The sequence below is a fragment of the Ostrinia furnacalis genome, unplaced genomic scaffold (assembly GCF_004193835.3).
Source record: "Ostrinia furnacalis isolate ACB-3 unplaced genomic scaffold, ASM419383v2 OfSCF5765, whole genome shotgun sequence".
NCBI classification, from domain to species: Eukaryota; Metazoa; Arthropoda; class Insecta; order Lepidoptera; family Crambidae; genus Ostrinia; species Ostrinia furnacalis.
The window spans coordinates 94,622-112,544 of NW_021136004.1; the positions used below are offsets into that span (position 1 = coordinate 94,622).

The following is a 17,923-nucleotide window of genomic DNA, read 5'->3' on the forward strand; positions in this document are numbered from 1 at the left end:
GACATTAATCAAGTACTTCAAAATTGCTAAATATTTTTACTTTCAATTATCAATATTAATTATAAGTTTGTTGCACCTTTTACAACGTTAATTGAATTAAATTTTAAAAGTATTTAAGTAAGTTTATATCATCCGTTGTCTAGTACCCATAGTACAAGCTTTGCTTAGTTTGAGCGTAATGTAAAATGTTCAAGGATAATATTTATTATTATTATTTAAAATAAGATGCCACTGTGTTTACGTGAACGTGCCACCATCTTTAAATCGCATAGTTCTTAATTACATAAAAATATCCGGCTCGAAGGACCAAAAATATTATGACGTAACTAAAAGAAGTGTAAAAAGCAACCTGTACAAAAACTCTGAAAGTAAACATCTTTACGCGAATAAAAAAGTAAAAGTATTTGTACAAATAGATAAATGGCAGTTATTTGCTCACAACTTTTTACAAAGAAAATAAACTGTAGCTATAACATTAGAAGAAATGACCAAGCGATATTAACTTGTACCGCCATATTTTATGAAGTGCACGCTGTTTTGAACTCTATTTCGTATGGGACAAGGAATAAAAATAATAGATGCTAGGGATGTGGTAATAATCGTTAAACATCGATGTGTTATCGGTTATTTTGCTTTGCGAATGCAAAAACAATATGATTCATAATAAATAATATAAGCAAAGCTCGCTTGCTGGTAGTTGAATTACAAAAATGAAGTAGACTAGTATTGTTTAATTTATTAAATTAACAAATGACGAATAATAGTTATGTAGTTATATTAAATACTAATTTGCAGGATCAAAATATTCGCATCAACAAACTGATGACGGCGGTTTCACCCGCGTGAAATTTAAATTATTCTGGGTTATAAACAATTTTACTGTAAAGTTTCATCAAAATCTGTTCAGTAGTTTTTACGTGAAAGAGGAACAAACATCCAGACATTCAAACTTTCGCGTTTATAGGTAACTAGCTTTTCGCCCGCGGCTTCGCCCGCGTGGAATTTTGTCTGTCACAGAAAAACTTTATCGCGCGCGTCCCTGTTTCAAAAACCGGGATAAAAACTATCCTATGTTCTTTCCCGGGACTCAAACTATCTCTATGCCAAATTTCATCAAAATCGGTTGCGAGGTTTAAGCGGGAAAGCGTAACAGACAGACAGACAGACAGAGTTACTTTCGCATTTATAATATTAGTTGGGATATTCAGTAGGAAGTAGGATTAATAAAAAGTGGAAAAATTAATAATGAAGAACGAACTCATTGCTTTTCAAAGTTTAACATAAGTTTTTAACACTTTCTGGTCATAAAACAATTGATTTTAGGAGTTACAGTTAAGTTTCTATCTACCATTTTACTTTATTAGCCAGTATCATAACAGACGTCCCAAAATATCAAAAATGATACTAAAATTTAGAAGAATCCCGATTAATAAAGAAACCGGACTATCGACTAATTCCCATCACTAGCACCTGTCCAGCCATTCCTTTCGTTCAAAAGACTACTTTTCATTCGCACACATTTTCGTTCCTTCAGAATCTTTCAAAGTGATGAAAAATGATGCTTATTTTCAGAGCTTTGAAATCTTTCAATAAGCTATTTTTAATCACTTACCTCACTTTAGTATTTCTTGCGCTTTTATATTATTTAGATGGAATAGCAAGATGCTTAGGTTTTCGTCTTATTTTATAAGAGGATTGTTATTTAAGATCTTCGTAAAACAAGTCTTATTAACCTTTTCAGCGCCACGGGTTTTTATGGAAGACTAGCTTTTCGCCCGCGGCTTCGCCCGCGTGGAATTTTGTCTGTCACAGAAAAAACCCACATCGCGCGCGTCCCTGTTTCAAAAACCGGGATAAGAACTATCGTATGTCCTTTCCCGGGACTCAGACTATCTCTATGCCAAATTTCATCAAAATCGCTTCAGTGGTTTAGGCGTGAAAGCGTGACAGACAGACAGACAGACGGACAGACAGAGTTACTTTCGCATTTATAATATTAGTATAGATAGTATAGATAAACAAACGTTTCCGTTACTTCCACGCCACGTCTTCTATAGAAGACAATAATTATCTGATCACAACATTTCTTTAATAAAACTACATTGATCGTCTCGGGGCCACTTTAGAGCGCTTTCGCTTCAGCTGTCCAGTATTGGCACTAATGCAGTCAATCAGAGGCTTGACTAATAGTAAGTCTCTGTACGAAGACGATGAGCACTAGACTCCGGATCAACAAATTCTTTCTTTATTGTGTGCGTATTTTTACAGTTGCCTAAAACCCTCAACATGCATTTATATTTTAGTAGGAGCCTTTGTTTATTCAAAACAGAAAATTAATTTTCCAGGCACGAATACTATAATCCGGACCTTTCCAAGGCGAGAGTGAATAGGCTTACAGGGCAGATATGTGCCATCCTAGATTGCATTCTACTTAACATCAGGTGCAATTGCGGTCACATACCTGCTTCGTTCTGCATAAAAAAGGCGCTATGGCTTGGTGCCTGAGAGACACCGCTTTTGATATGGGTTGGCGGCTAATAGGTTAATATGATGCCCATCACCGCAATGTAATCCCAAACCAATCTTAACTTTGTATCCGAGATAGTCTGAACTAAGCGTGAAGCCGATTTACGGTAACCTTTGCTAATACAAACTTTAGACAACTTAGCTTAAAGACGCCTCGTCCTCGTGAAAAGAAACGACCGCGTTGTTACAGCAGAGTAAAACACGGGACTATTCCCACCTCTCGTTCCCACCGCTGCAACTCCTGTGTAGCCAGGATCTACAGCTTGACCGCCAATAATCCAACCAACCTAACCAGTGAAGGTCAAGTTTGTCACCGGGGAAAGTTGAACTGACATTGAAGAATGAAAAGCATTTTTTGAGCATTGACCTTGGATCAATTAGTTCATGTAGGGCTATCCAAAATGCTGTTTACTAAGTTTCGGTAATATCTTTCACCGTCGTGCATGCTGGCTTTTCGCTTTGCGCGAAAAGAATGGCGACTTTAGAATCTTCTGATAACGTTTTTTGGGGTTACCCTGCGGGACTCAACCACCCGAACTCCTTGGTTTTATACCCTTGAATCAAGCTTCTCAGGACCGGACCGTGAGTTTAGAGGGTCCTACGCGAATACTACTTAGGGGTCCACCTACTACTCTTTCGCATCATCGTCTACTTTTGACATTGACTTGACTTAGTTGAGGGCCCCTTGAATCCACGGGGTCCTGGACTGAAGCCCAAAAAGCCATAACATGGTAGACAGTGCCCTGAAGCTTCTAGATACGAGTAATGAATTGGTCTATGATGCCAACCTTTGTTAATATACACAACAAAGTTCTATCAGGAAACTTCCTAGTTTGATCTGATAATGAAAGGGTAACGTAATATTTTAGACACATAAGCAAGAAGTATTTATTGTATGGTAGTTTGCACGATGAGTTAGTTTTCGCTTGTGGGGGATTAGATTTAGAAAATGCAGACTTCAAACAAATCATGAAATAATCTAAAAATAAAATTTAAGAAACATTTTTCTTGCTGATTTTTACATAGCACCATCTAGTCCCAAACTAATACAATTAGACATATTAAATTAGAAATATGAAAATTATAAAAATCTTGAAAAAATCGAACTGCCTAAGGCGGGAATTGAATCCACGACCTTTCGCTTACCGGGCGACTGCTCTTCCAACTGAGCTACTTAGACACTGGATGAACCCGTCGAAATTACAAATTATAAAAGAAAAAGAAGTTTTCCTAAATACCTATATTTTTAAAGAAAACACGAGAGAGATATTACTATGCGGGCATCAAATACGCGACGTTTAGAAGTGGTATAAAAACTACTCAAAGCAAGCATAATCACGCTTAACTTTAATCTCAAAATCTACCATCTTTAACTCTTTCCTGAAAACTCAAAATGCTCCCTCTTTAGTGCTAAGCTTGAAGCTCGTAAGCTCGCATAGAACACGTCGAAAGCTCGAAATTATGTTAACTATTTCTCACCGCCCCACTGTGCGGCAAATTGTCTTTACTAAGTTTTATGGGCGGCGATAAATTTGCACGGTGCACTGTGCAGGGCGGGGGCAACCGACAGTTCTACACACTGTGCAAATATGTGGTATTTTCAGCTGTTTTTTAGACTCTATAGCAGGAAATTTCAACGAATTCAAACCATTTTGTGTTTTGAGTTTTAATCTAAGCATCCTAATCTTTTAATGTATATTGATTTGGTACCTACTTGTAGCGAAAACGCAGGACCGACGTCCTCATAAAGGTAGCAGGAAGGCGCTGGATGCAGGCCGCTACCAACCGGGCGATGTGAAAGTCATTGGGGGAGGCCTATGTTCAGCAGTGGACGTCCTGTGGCTGAAATGATGATGATAATAATATTGATTTTGAGGAATAATAAAAATTAGTCCGTCAGTTAAATTATCAAAAATATTGGCCACGTATAAATTTTTATTTGTCAATCAAACAAGTAGTTTCGAATTTATGATGCGTTGAAGTTCTGCGTGACGTCACAAAGAGCTACACTTCTTAGCACGCCCTGACGTCACGGGCCTCTTCTTTTGAACTTTAGCGAGCTTTATCTTTCAATTTTCATTAGTTTGAAGAATAGAAAAATACGTGTCGACTATTTTAAAGTTTAAACCGGTAGACTAATAAAATTTATCTTGCTTTTTATCTAGGAAACATCCCAATTGTACTGGCTCTTCTACCAGTGCTGTGACTGTACGTAAGCCTCAGCTTGTTAGAGAGTGCCGTTAATTTTAATTCTTTGTAGATGTCGCTTCTTCACGTTAATGCTTCAGTGTTATATGCATTATGCAGACCGTAGCACCTTATGGTAGTTGAATTAGGTGTTATTTTGGAATGAAAACGTTTAGCTTGATTTGATGGTGATTGAAATGGGAGGATACTCATATTGTGCCGCATTATTACCCGACTGCGTCAGAAGGAAGGTTATGTATTTGTCTTCTTTTAACTACAACGGAGAAGCTTAATCGAAAGTGACGATCAGGTTGAAAGGGGAAGCGAACCCCCAACTGCCGAAACACAACATGAGTGGGCAGGTCAATATTGTAGGCCTAGGCGCAGACCACCGACTTTTAGTTGGCCGATAGTTAAGTCGGGCTGTTAATCAGTATGGAGATGTATGAAAGTGCTCACAATACACCGATTTGGTATCGGCCGATTGAAATCTACATCTGTCCTATCCTATGGCCGATTGTAATCTGACCTAATGGTCACAGATTTAGGTAAGATGGTAAAAACTAGTCTAGTGGAATTAGAACAATCCCTACTAGAGCTGTCACCAACTTAACAGAGCAGAAAATTTTGCAGGGTGCAAGGCACATCTGCTCATCTCGCTCGCTCGCTTGAACAAAATCAATAGGGATATTTTCTAAAAAAAAGCAATAATTTGTATTAGTCCTTTTAACTAATCAAAAAATACTCGACAGGTATTTTTTACTTTTCCGAACTAATGAAAATTGAAACAGATAAAGCGCGCCAAAGGTCAAAAGAAAAAGCCCGTAACGTCAATGCGTGCTTAAAAGTGTGGCACTTTGTGACGTCACGCGGAATTTCAATGCATCAGGTTGTAACTACTTGTTTGATTGACAAATAAAAATTTATGTGTTCAATATTTTTTAATAATGTAATTGACGGACTTAAAGTGTATTTAGGAAACTAGCCTATTATTGACGCTTATCAATAATTTTGTGAGAAATATTTCGTGTAAAATATCCTATCTAGTTGTACATAGAAGTCTTTGTACAAGAGCTTTTCCTCGTTAAAAAGAGTGATTACCCTCAAACTTGCTAATTAAGGTTTAATTTAAATTTGTCGTTTTCATTTGGGGTCTCACAGACCCCCGCTAAAACCCTGGGTCAAAAGTTTCTTCTAAGTCGAAAGGTTTATGTGACGGCATAAATTGGGGACGTTACAATGTGGAATTAAATTGAATTTGTGAAAGATTTAATCCTATTATTGGTTTGGAGTTTTGTGCAAAAATAATGTATTTTTGAAAAAAATCTATCAGTGTTAAAATCAAAAGCATAAAATGACGGCGACTTGACAATAGAACAGATTATTTAGAGAAAAAGAAATGGTTTGCGATGTTACAGTTTTTCATGACTTTTAAACATCTCTTATTTACAACAAAAAGGAAAAAAAGATCGCAAAATAAATGTTTAGTTTATCCAAAAAACTGTCTAGTCCGTGATATCCTAACCCTTTTAAGGTTAACTCTAATCCAGTGATACCCAAATGGCCAGTAAGAATAAACCAATTCATACACTTTACATACATAATTTCTAATATTGTAAATGCAAAGTGATGTCTGTTTCTCTTAACTACCTTGTGTAGGTATTGAATCAACTCAGATGATAATCTTATTTGGTACAGTGATGATTAATTGGAAATACCGGGAAAAACATGTAGTATTGTAGTTTTTATCCCGGTAAACCACTAAACCGAAACCCGTAAACTTCTGAAATGAAAGATAAATGGGTAGTGATAGTTTCAGTTTCGGGAAAGGATCAATTATTATGACAGATATTCTCACGGATTTTTGAAGAGACCTTCGGTTTGATCATCACTTACCATCAGGTGAAATACAGGCCAAGAGCTTCCTCGTTGAGGATAAAAAAAAGACACGTGTGACTGACAATTAAATAGTGACTGAATTTCTTGCGTTGCTTCTTCTCAGCACTGGTCCATTTGTTGTCCCGAAGCAGTGGTAGGGTTAAATACTGGGACGTGCTTATTAAAAGCCTACTTGCAAAAATAAAATGGGTTTTTATTCTTTTTGAGACAGACACCAATTCAAGCGAGCGAAGCCCCGGGTTAATCCTATAGTAAACACAGATACCCTAAAATACAGGTTTCAATGTCACGGTCGTCGGTCATGTCTAAGCCAGACGACCGCAAATATTGTTATTTACCTTTTATTACGTAACAGGTCCGCAATCAAACCCTCTGGAGGTTTTCGCAAAAATACGGCTGAAATGTGTCAAAATTGTACATGGGTCTGATAGACCCCATTTGCTATTAATAGGTTAACGCTGACCGTTGCGAGAGCACTTTACTAAATAAACAACAGAAATATTATTTATTACTAGCTTCTTTCCGCGTCTCTGCTTTCATGGTTATCGTAATTTTTGACAACAATGGCACCCGTGGGCCTAGTGTGAGTTTACTTACAACAAACGTGCTCACTAGTGAGCGCGAAAATGACATTAAATGTATGACGGATTGTACAGCGCCCCTAGCGGGAAACGTTTAAAAACTAAAATAGGCCCGGAGAGTTCGAAGAAGAAGAAGAAAGTCCTTAGCTGTACGCATTTTAAATGAGAGGGAACGCTTTGCACTGGAGGGAAGTTGAATCTTAGCTTCAAACTCCTCCTATGTTCTTCTGATTAATTTCGTTGCGAGTCCAATGACAGTTTAACTTTCCCCCGAGACAAACTTGACCATCACTGATTGGGTTATTGGCGGGCAAGCTGTAGATCCTGGCTACACAGGAGTTGCAGCGGTGGGAACGAGAAGTGGGAATAGTTCCGTTAGTGCTGCTGGTGGAATGTTGGCAAAGTCATCATCATCATCATCGTCTCAGCCACAGGACGTCCACTGCTGAACATAGGCCTCCCCCAATGCTTTCCATGTTGCCCGGTTGATTGCGGCCTGCGTCCAGCGCCTTCCTGCTACCTTTATGATGTCGTCGGTCCACCTTGTGGGTGGACGACTCACGCTGCGTTTTCCGGTACGCGGCCTCCACTCCAGAACCTTGCTGAAACCAAAATTATGGCAAAGTAGGGTTGGTAAACGTAAAATGATGATGATGATAAAATTATTTAATTATCTGTCTGGTCAACAGTCATGTTATTGTAGGATAATACAATTTAACTCCGGCATTATGTTCCTAAACAAACTGAGCCGGTAAAGATAATTGCGGAGCGCAAATATTGTGTTTGGTTTAATATTGTTTTTGATACTAATGGGATAATTTCCTACAACAATATTTAATAAATACATTAATTAATATTGTGTTTTAGTATTTATTGTGCCTGGGACCGGTCGTTGAGGAAATCCTTGGGGAAGCCTTTGTCAAACTGGACTTTAGTTGAAAACGAAGGGATAATAAATCGTTCTTCGTCAAAAAATACCTTTCCATAAAACATACATCAGCATAACACAATTTGAATGTTAAATCAATTATTGAATTTGTTAGATGAATTTATTCTGTTGCAGCGAATTTTACAATCGCACTTTTTAGCTAATCGTTTTTTTATGTTAGATTTATTTTACGAACGCCTCATTTAGAGTAGGCGCACACCGTTGATTTTTTGTCGGCCGATAGTTTTGTCGGGCAGTTGATCAGTATGGGCATGTATGGGAGTGCGCACACTACGCCGATTCGATTTGGTCGATTCTTCATACAAAGTAAAATCGGGCACAACTATCGGCCAACTAAAAATCAACGGTGTGCGCCTACTCTTAGCTGTAGTGGATTTCAGGATCGCATTTTTAGCAAATACTTATTTCTTGTTGGATATATTTTGTGAACGCTGGTAAGAACATAGTTGTATTTGAGTAGTAAAATCAACTCTAACAAGAGTACCAACCAAATTATAATCATTCTGTAATTTGAGACTTTCTCGACCCCAGCCCATGTCCCGAAGTGGTGGTAGGGCAAGCTATACATGGGACGTGTATAATCGCCCTGGAAAGGGCCTATGTACTGAATAAAAACCTTTGATTTTGACTTGTAAACATGCTTTAACAGCCAGCCTACAGAAACTTAATAAATTGTGTGAATTTTATCACACAACTTTTTAGTCGACGATTCTGTATTTCGTTCCACTGTGTCACCGTTTATTCGCTCTGCTGCAATGCGGATGTGTGACTGCATTCGATTGTAATTTACGAATACCGGTTCGTAGAAGAACATTTACAACATCACACCTCTTGTACAGCCAACTACGTTTTAGCGGTTTTAAAGCTTTTATAACACTAAAAATACAAGCTCAACTCCTACAAAAAAAAGTTACCTAGGTACTCTACAAAATTTAGAAGGTGAAAAACAATATTTTAATTTTAAAGTTGTAATTAAAACCAATGACAAGTCATTGGGGGAGTCCTATGTTAAGCAGTGGACGTCCTATGGCTGAAATGATGATGATGATGATGATGATGAATTAAAAACAATACTTGTTTCTCATAACAATGATTTCATCGAATTCATTCATCTTTTTAAAGGTTTCTGAATAGTAGATTTCGAAGGAGAGAGATAAGAAATATAATTGCGTGTTCCAGGCTTTATTTTTAAACATCTTAGAAATATTGTCTAAAATGGCGGACTACCAAATTCCTTGACCCAAGTGTCCGTTTCTGGATTCGCACGCAACGTTCGCGAACGTTTCCAGTCGTCATCTCTTTGTTCAGTTCCATAAAAGGTCTTCACTTAGTACTTTGCTTATTTTTATTTTATTTTTGCTTTTTGTTGTTCTTGATTAAGTGCTATGATCTTCGTGCACGAATCTTTTTACAAATATTTGTCGTTCCGTAGGTACTTCCAAAAGTCTTTAGAACAAAAAGAACTTGTTGATGTTCCTATGTGTTCTTAGGTAGACCTCACACACGTGGCGTGGATGTTAGTGCCATAATAATATGTCACGTAGCAATATTTACCTCCAAAAAAGTAACGTACTTAATTCAAGGTTCCTAAAGTTCTGCAAAATTTAGTTTTATAATAAGCTTGCAAAAATATTCGTATAGGTAAGTATAGGTACTTTCAGCTTACTACATATTTAAACACCTAAACTATGACATATCCAAATAAAAAAAAAACTTAATAGTACCTACATTATTATCTAGAGTGGTAAATAATATTTTTTTACCACCCTAGATAATATCAAGGCTTATAATATTTGGCCAAGATACCTATAGGCCAGCCTTCGGAAAATAAGAAGTTTCAGCTAATAATTTCGCCTTTTTGGACCTTCATTTTACACTGACAAGTCCTCAAAAAACCTACCTATACATATTCAGTAGACACTCGACCCACGAGTCTAATTAAAATTTAATTAATATGCAAAAGCTTTAATTGCTGATTAAGAGATGCTGAGAGTTTCGGGTCGTTCCTTTCTGTGGGTCGTTCAGACCCTTCTTTAGTTTGTCCGGGTCGTTGAGGCCTGGGTAGGGTTGCCAGTCCCAAAATATTCCGGACTCGGTGCTTAATTTGGAAATTTACCCTAAAAGCCGGACATGCTAGTCATATTTTTATAAAAACGCTATTAAGTTCAAGTCGAAAAATATTTCATGATTTCAGCCACAGGACGTCCACTGCTGAACATAGGCCTCCCGCAATGATTTCCATATCGCCCGGTAGGTAGCGGCTTGCATCCAGCGCCTTCCTGCTATCTTTATGAGGTCGTCTGCCCCATTGGCCGTCAGTTATGCGTACTATGTGCCCTGTCCATTTCCACTTCAGCTTCAAACAAGGCGAAAAAGAATTAATATACAAAAAATCGCGTTATGGCTTTACTTGTGCGCCTGGCCTGGCAGTCACATAAAAAAGGCCTTAAAAAAAGGCAGACTGGCCGGACGAGAAAATATTTGGCCGGACATGTCCTTAAAAAGCCAAACATGTCCGGCTAAAACCGGACAAGTGACAACCCCAGACTTGGGTCGATTAAGGGTCTAAGGACAGATTTTGCTTATTCATCATCATTATAAGGACAAGATGTGTGCCAAAGTTCTAAGAAAAGACTGGTCAGTTACGTTGTCGTACCACGCAAAGGGTTCCGTAGTTGACCGTCGTTTAAAAAATCTAAGGATTTTTTATTGGTAATAATTTTATTAACATAAAAGTTAAACGACTCTCTTCTTAACTCTTATGCCCGTTTTCACCATCAATCCCTAATTTTTAAGTGACTTCTATGGTAACACATAACAGGATTTTTTTTTCATAGGGATTTTTTGGGGGCGAATTTCGTCAGATTTTTTCGAGCCAGTAGTTTAACTTAAAGACCCCTTCTTCCCCTCTCATCCCTAAATCGAAACGAAACTATAAGGGTTCCTTGGAACTCTAAAAAAGGAAAGGTCAACACTAATATGAGAGTTTGCTGATCCGAATATTCTAATAAAAGTTTTTGGAACTATTTTTTGCACCTTCACGGTGACGTGGGGTCTTCAACTAACTTTGGTTATTCCGAAACTATTTTTAGTTAATAGGGGACTCTGACACTAGAACACGTCATAGAACGGCTTCATGTTACAAGTAAAAGTCTACTTACCCTAGGGAAATCGAAAACATAACCTTTACGAATTCAAACTAGTTCCGTCTCCTTTTTGTGACTGTTCCACTGATGATGTCAGTCATGAGCAGTCTGCCCATCATATCTTGTTCTCTAGTGTGATCTTTGGAAACATTGAACGTGACATAATGCTTACTCAATACAGCATACATCTGTTTCCGCAATTTATTACATCGATCTTGTCGCGACAAGGTTACATTTCCGTGCTTTTAAGCGATTTTGTGAAAAATATTATTGGCAGGTAGCTAATAGCTCATATTATAGGCCCCCTTAATTAACTCTTATTGTCCGTGGTGCATATCTTTTTCATAAAGGTTACTAAACCTTTGTTTGTCACCTGTCACCCGCTTTGCAATGGAGTGAAGTCGAACCTTAACTTCGAATTCCTCCTATGTTCTTCTGATTAATTTCGTTGCGGGTCCAATGACAGTTTAACTTTCCTCAGGACCAACTTGGCCTTCACTGGTTGGGTTCTCCTGGCTACACAGGAGTTGCAGCGGTGGGAACTAGAGGTGGGAATATTCCTGTTGTACCCAAAATGTTTTCAATGTAACAAATTTTCATTATTTACCCAATTTTGTTAATGCATTTGCTGAGATCCATCTAATCCGCTTTGAGCTCACTATTCTGAACACGTATATTGAAATAAGGGTCACCTAGCAAATTTGTAGGAAGCAGACAACGGGTAAAGCATAGAAGAAGAGTACAAATTCTGAAAACTACATAAAACTAGTCACTTTTGATCTGATGCCGCAGGAGAATCAAAGTAACTGACATAGCCCGCAGAATCGCTTAAATCAAGTGGCAGTGGGCGGGGCACATAGCTCGTAGAGCTGATGGCCGTTGGGGCAGGAAAGTTCTCGAGTTGCGACCACGAGCCGGAAGGAGTAGTGTGGGCAGGCCTCCCACTAGGTGGACCGACGATCTGGTAAAGGTCGCGGGAAGAGCCTGGATGCGGGCAGCGTAGGACCGTGCATTGTGGAAAACCTTGGAGGAGGCCTTTGTCCAGTAGTGGACGTCATTTGGCTGAAACGAACGAACGAACGAACGAACTAATGATTGTTACTATTAAGTTCACAACACGGTGGGCTTTGATCTGATGCCGCAGGAGAATCAAGGTAACTGACATAGCCCGCAGAATTGCTAAAATCAAGTGGCAGTGGGCGGGGCAAATAAGCTCGTAGAGCTGATGGCCGCTGGGGCAGAAATATTCTCGAGTGGCGATCACGAGCCGGAAGACGTAGTGTGGGCAGGCCTCCTACTAGGTGGACCGACGATCTGGTGAAGGTCACGGGAAGTGCCTGGATGTGGGCAGCGTAGAAACGGCCGTTGTGGAAATCCTTGGGCGAGGCCTTTACCCAGAGACAGTTTTATTTTAAAACCTAGGTTTTATGCTTCTACACATTTTCCTATCACCAGTAGTGGTACTTTTGTAGTCCGGCGGCATTAACGTCAATTGTGCGAAGACGAATGTACGGACATAGGACCTCTTTTGATACATTTGTGGTGAATAAATGATTGTAAATTTGGAGGCCCACGTTTAGTGTCTTTTGTAGCCGGGGAAAAATCAAAGGTAGTTAGATCGTACCTAGATTTACTTTTGACTATAAAGTTATCTAGTTTATTTATATCTTTAAAAGCGAAAGGTCACTGACTGACTCATCATCATCATCATCATCATCATTTCAGCCATAGAACGTCCACTGTTGAACATAGGCCTCCCCCAATGCTTTCCATGTTGATCAATTGGTAGCAGACTGATTGACTCATTCATCACGAAATCTCAGAAACTACAAGTGCTAGGAGTCTCAAATTTTGCATGGGGGTTCCTTTTAGAACGTAGGTGCTCACTAAGACGGGATTTTGCTAAATTCAATCCCTAAGGGTGTACGGGGTCTACGCGTACAAAGTCGCGGGCGGCCGCTAGTAATATGATAATTATCTACAAACACTAAAAATATGAAGAGATTTGTGTTTGCATGAATGAAGATATCACTGGAGCTGATTATTCTTACTTGAGTGTGTAGTACGTAGTGTACACCAGTAGTATTAACAAACATTACTATGAGGTCTCTCTCACAGTAGATACGCGTGGACGCACAGGGTGACACACGAACCAATCACACAGCTCTCTTCAACGCCGTGCGTTCGATTTGCTGCTTCACTTAAGCAAGCATCGTTTGTGAATACGGGCGTAATTTTTCTTGCTTGAGTGACTTACTTGCTTAAGTGAAGCATCAAATCGAACGCACAGCGTTGAATTATAGAGCTCTGTGATTGATTCGTGTCGTGTATGACCCTGTGCGTACTGTGAGACCTCATAGTAATGTTTGTGAATACGGGCGATAGACTGTATTAATCTAGCACATGCAAAAAATATTCTGCAAAATCCAGACATTTCTAATTTAAATGATCACTAAAACGAATTCACAGATTTACCAATAATTTTACGTATATTCTTATCCAGTTTATGCTGACCCTCACACCTCGTAAACGCCTTGTTATATTCCATAGAATACTTAACCACAAAGCGTTAGGTGGGGTCTAGTTATACTGGTCACGATTTGTATGAAATAATATTTTTGGGTTCATATTTTGTGAACTTAAATTCACTAGAGCTAAAATTATGAATGTTATTTTAACGATATACGTTTTTGGGCTTAAGTAATCAACAAAATCTACATAATAATTTTAAAAGGGATTTTTTTTTTCTTCCATAAGTCCTGTGTACCTTCATAAGTGCCACATGAACGAAACACCATACACCAAGTTTCATCATTATCACTTCAGCAACAGGACGTCCACTGCTGAACATAGGCCTCCCCCAATGATTTCCAAATTGCCCGTTTGGTAGCGGCCTGCATCCAGCGCCTTCCTGTTACCTTTACACTAAGTTTCAACATCATGAGGTCATTAATTTAGTCCACTCACTCCAGTAGCACGGCTCGTCTAATTATCCAAAGGCAAAACATAATAATCTGGTGAAGGTCGTGGGAGGTGCCTGGATGCGAGCGGCGCAGGACCGGTCTTTGTAGAAATCTTTGGGGGAGGCCTTTGTCCAGCAGTCACTTTGTGACTTAGAACAAGCCCTACCGCCAACCAAACCGAACAGAAAAATCTGCCCCCACTGGGAATCGACCCCGAGACCTCTGCGTCTGAAGCAGGTGGTCTTACCACAGACCACAGAGGCGGTTGCGGCATAATTTCTCTAAAATACAGATTTTCAGTTTCCAGAAATTTCAAACCTGCTTTAAAGATCTGGAATTCTCCAAAACCATCTTGGGAGAAGTTTTGCGACTACGCAAAAAAGTTCCGAAGTATTACGCGAATAATTTGGCTACACACTACGCGATATCACGACGATTCACGTTATCGGCCGTTTGGTATAGTGGTTCGAAACGGACTATTATTACGGAGGTTGCAGGTTCGATTCTCGCACAGTACAAACATTTGTGTGCATGAACATATTTGTTTGTATTGGACTGGGTGTTTTCTATATATAATATGTATGTATTTACAAAAAAAAAGTATTTAAGTATATTTTTATATCCGTTGTCTAGTACCCATAGTACTAGCTTTGCTTAGTTTGGGACTAGAACCGCAGTGTTAAATGTCCAAGGATACTAATCGCGTTTTGTGTAGCCCAGGGGTTCCTGGAAGATAACTATTTTAAACTTGTACTTACGTCATACGCTTTAATTATACCCAGGAACGTCGTTTTACGTAACAATAGTAAAATCTGTACTAAAATGATAAGGCTGAAGAGTTTGTTTGTTTGAACGCGCTTATCTCAGGAAGTACTGGTCCGATTTGAAAAAATATTTTTATGTTGGATAGCGCATTTATTGAGGAAGGCTTTAGTCTATATAAGCATTACCTTACATCCAAAAGGCAAGAGCAGGGGCAGAGCAGTAAAGAAAAATATTGCAAAAACGGGAAATATTAGGTACTCAAACTATTTTCACGCACGAAGTCGCGGGCACAGCTAGTTATTTAATAAGAACGTGGAAGCTCGTAAGAATATTTACATCCCTACAAACTGGATCCTTTGTTTGCTCTCCAGTGCATATCTCGGGTTGTGCAATGGTAAAGATAGTGATGTATGATTTAGGTTATCGATAGTTGGAATTAATTAGGGATTTTTAAATATTATATTCGTAGGCACAATTTATGTTATCAAATCAAATCCAACTCGTTTACCGAATTCGAATGTTGATACAGCTTAATCTGACTTGATCGTATGCCTACTTTTATACATTAACAGCAGTGGAAATTCAATAAAAAAGCGACGAAAGTGATATCTCATTGTAAATTATGTCTATTGACTATAGCGATTTTAGGTACGATGGACAGCAAGCTTATGGTATGGCCCAATTTATGAAATCAAATTGTTGAGATTAAGCAAATTATTTTATGTAGTCGTGTGCGTAAGTAGTGACATCGGTCTCAGACATTTCATCTTCTTTTTGTGTTGTAGTTAGGTCCAATGAGGGCTATCGTTTTAGCGCTCACCAGTTAGCGCCACTGTAGAGTAAGGTCCTGTCACTTGCTAGTAGTGAAGACAGTGGCACCAACTGGTGAGCGCCAAAGTGGTAGGTAGGAGGACTATCGCATTTGCACTCATCAAGATGGCGCCACTGTAGAGTAAGGTCCTGTCAATCGCCAGGGGTGCCAACTGTTAAGTATAAAAACGATAGCCCTCATTCAACTTGGAAGTAATAACTTCACTTTCGACCTGATTTCGTGAGATACAGGCCTAGAGCTTCCCGGTCGTGGGTAAAAAACAAATCAAATTATCACTTATCGATATCACAGCCACATCACTATTCACTACACTACTAAAGCATGACGATAGTAGTCTCCACAGTGATACATACCACTTAAAATATCTACACCCTGTTAAAATAAATCAAATTACTATCGAATAGATAAATTATTTATCGATATCATATTTTATCGATATCACAGCACATCACTAGACAGCTAAAGTGTGATAATAGTGGTCTGCGCTAGTATTAAAGAGCACTGCGAGCTCTGAGATATGAACTGAATAGCACACAAACAACTGCATTCAATGGATTGGTTTCGAAGCTTTATTGTCTTAAGAAATTACTAAACGAAGAAACTGTTCAAGATTACAAGAAAATTTTAATGAAACAATAGAATAGAATAGTTTTTATTTGAAAGAAAGACATACAAATAGGCAAACTATGGACAGATAGCTGCTTGTGCCCCTCTGACAAAAAGGCACCCGCTCAGCATACATCAAGACCGCGCCAGGGCTTGTCTCGAAACGATTTTCAGCGAAACAACTTAGATTAATAAAACCTAGATAGATAGTCAGTGCACGAAAGGTGAGGCAGATTTTAGTGAGCCAGAATGGCTTACTCGTAAACGTCACATGAACTGTCAAAGTGAAAAATTGGTAAACACGTCGGACGACTTTTAATTAATTAAGACGGTTTGTGCTGTGAAAGGGTGTCTAAATACATCAGAAAAACTAAAGAAAGTGACCAGTGTTACATTTCATAAGTAAGTACTACGATTCGACGCGTATTTTGCTTGAATTAGGCTTTCAAAAATTAAATACGGGAATGATACCAGTAACAAGAAAATTTATTTCCCAATTGTTCGCCGTACAAATACACTTCCTTTTTTATGAAATCGAGACTTTTAAGTCGATATATCTTATTGTAATTAGGTAGGTACTTTGAATTCAATAAATAAGTAAGTACATGATGCGTTTTGTTTTTGTTAGTTATAAAATAATTAAAAACGTATTAAAATTTTCCCTACTTTCGGGAAAATCGCCTTCACTGTCTACACTCCCCAACAAAATTGACACTAATGACATAAGGTTTTAGCCTCACTCTTGACGAAGCGTTTGTATGAAGACTATCCATCTAGGTTTTATTAATCTAAGCGAAACAATGAATCTACATTCTAGTTTCAAGTCTAGCGCTTATCTCAATCAGTGGCTGAGGTATGGGATGGCTACCTATAGATTTCAAGTATAATGAAATCCTCGAAAAACCTGTAAAACCGGTTTTACTTGTACATCATCGTCACCGAAATACCGGTTTTAGAAAATACCTTCGGTTTTGTGACCCCTAAGTCTCGCAGTATTTGGAACCTACTAAGTTATTTTCCGTGCTTGTATGAGTTGACGTTAGGTGTGCTCGCTAGCGACTGCTTAAAAAAATTACATTAAAATGCAAGACAGAATGTACAGCTATTTTCAAGAATTTAAATATTCTTAAATAAATACTCGTATGACGCACTCGTTAGAGAGTACGCGTAACATAAACTTATGGTAAGCACACAGTGGTACTTATCTTTATCGTTAAAGACTTTCAGCCTTAGATTACAGTGTACCGTACCTATTCTGTCAGTTTTTCCTTCCTTACCTCTAGTCCTAAACATGAAAGAACAAAATAACATCAAAGGTATAAAAAATCATAAAGATCGACCGCGATATTCACTGACCCGTACAATTCCTGTGGGATAAAATTAAAACATCCCTCCCATCGCGTTTTTATAAAAAATCCAGACAACTTTTGTTACGGACCAACTTGGGTAATATTCACGTAAGCCGTGTT

General features: G+C 38.5%; 1 non-coding gene across 1 annotated transcript; it reads right to left on the minus strand.

The window, feature by feature from the left end:
- Positions 1–3,633: 3,633 nt before the first annotated feature.
- TRNAT-GGU (transfer RNA threonine (anticodon GGU)) lies at positions 3,634–3,706 on the minus strand. Its single transcript has one exon. It is a non-coding gene; the product is annotated as a tRNA-Thr (tRNA).
- Positions 3,707–17,923: the final 14,217 nt, after the last annotated feature.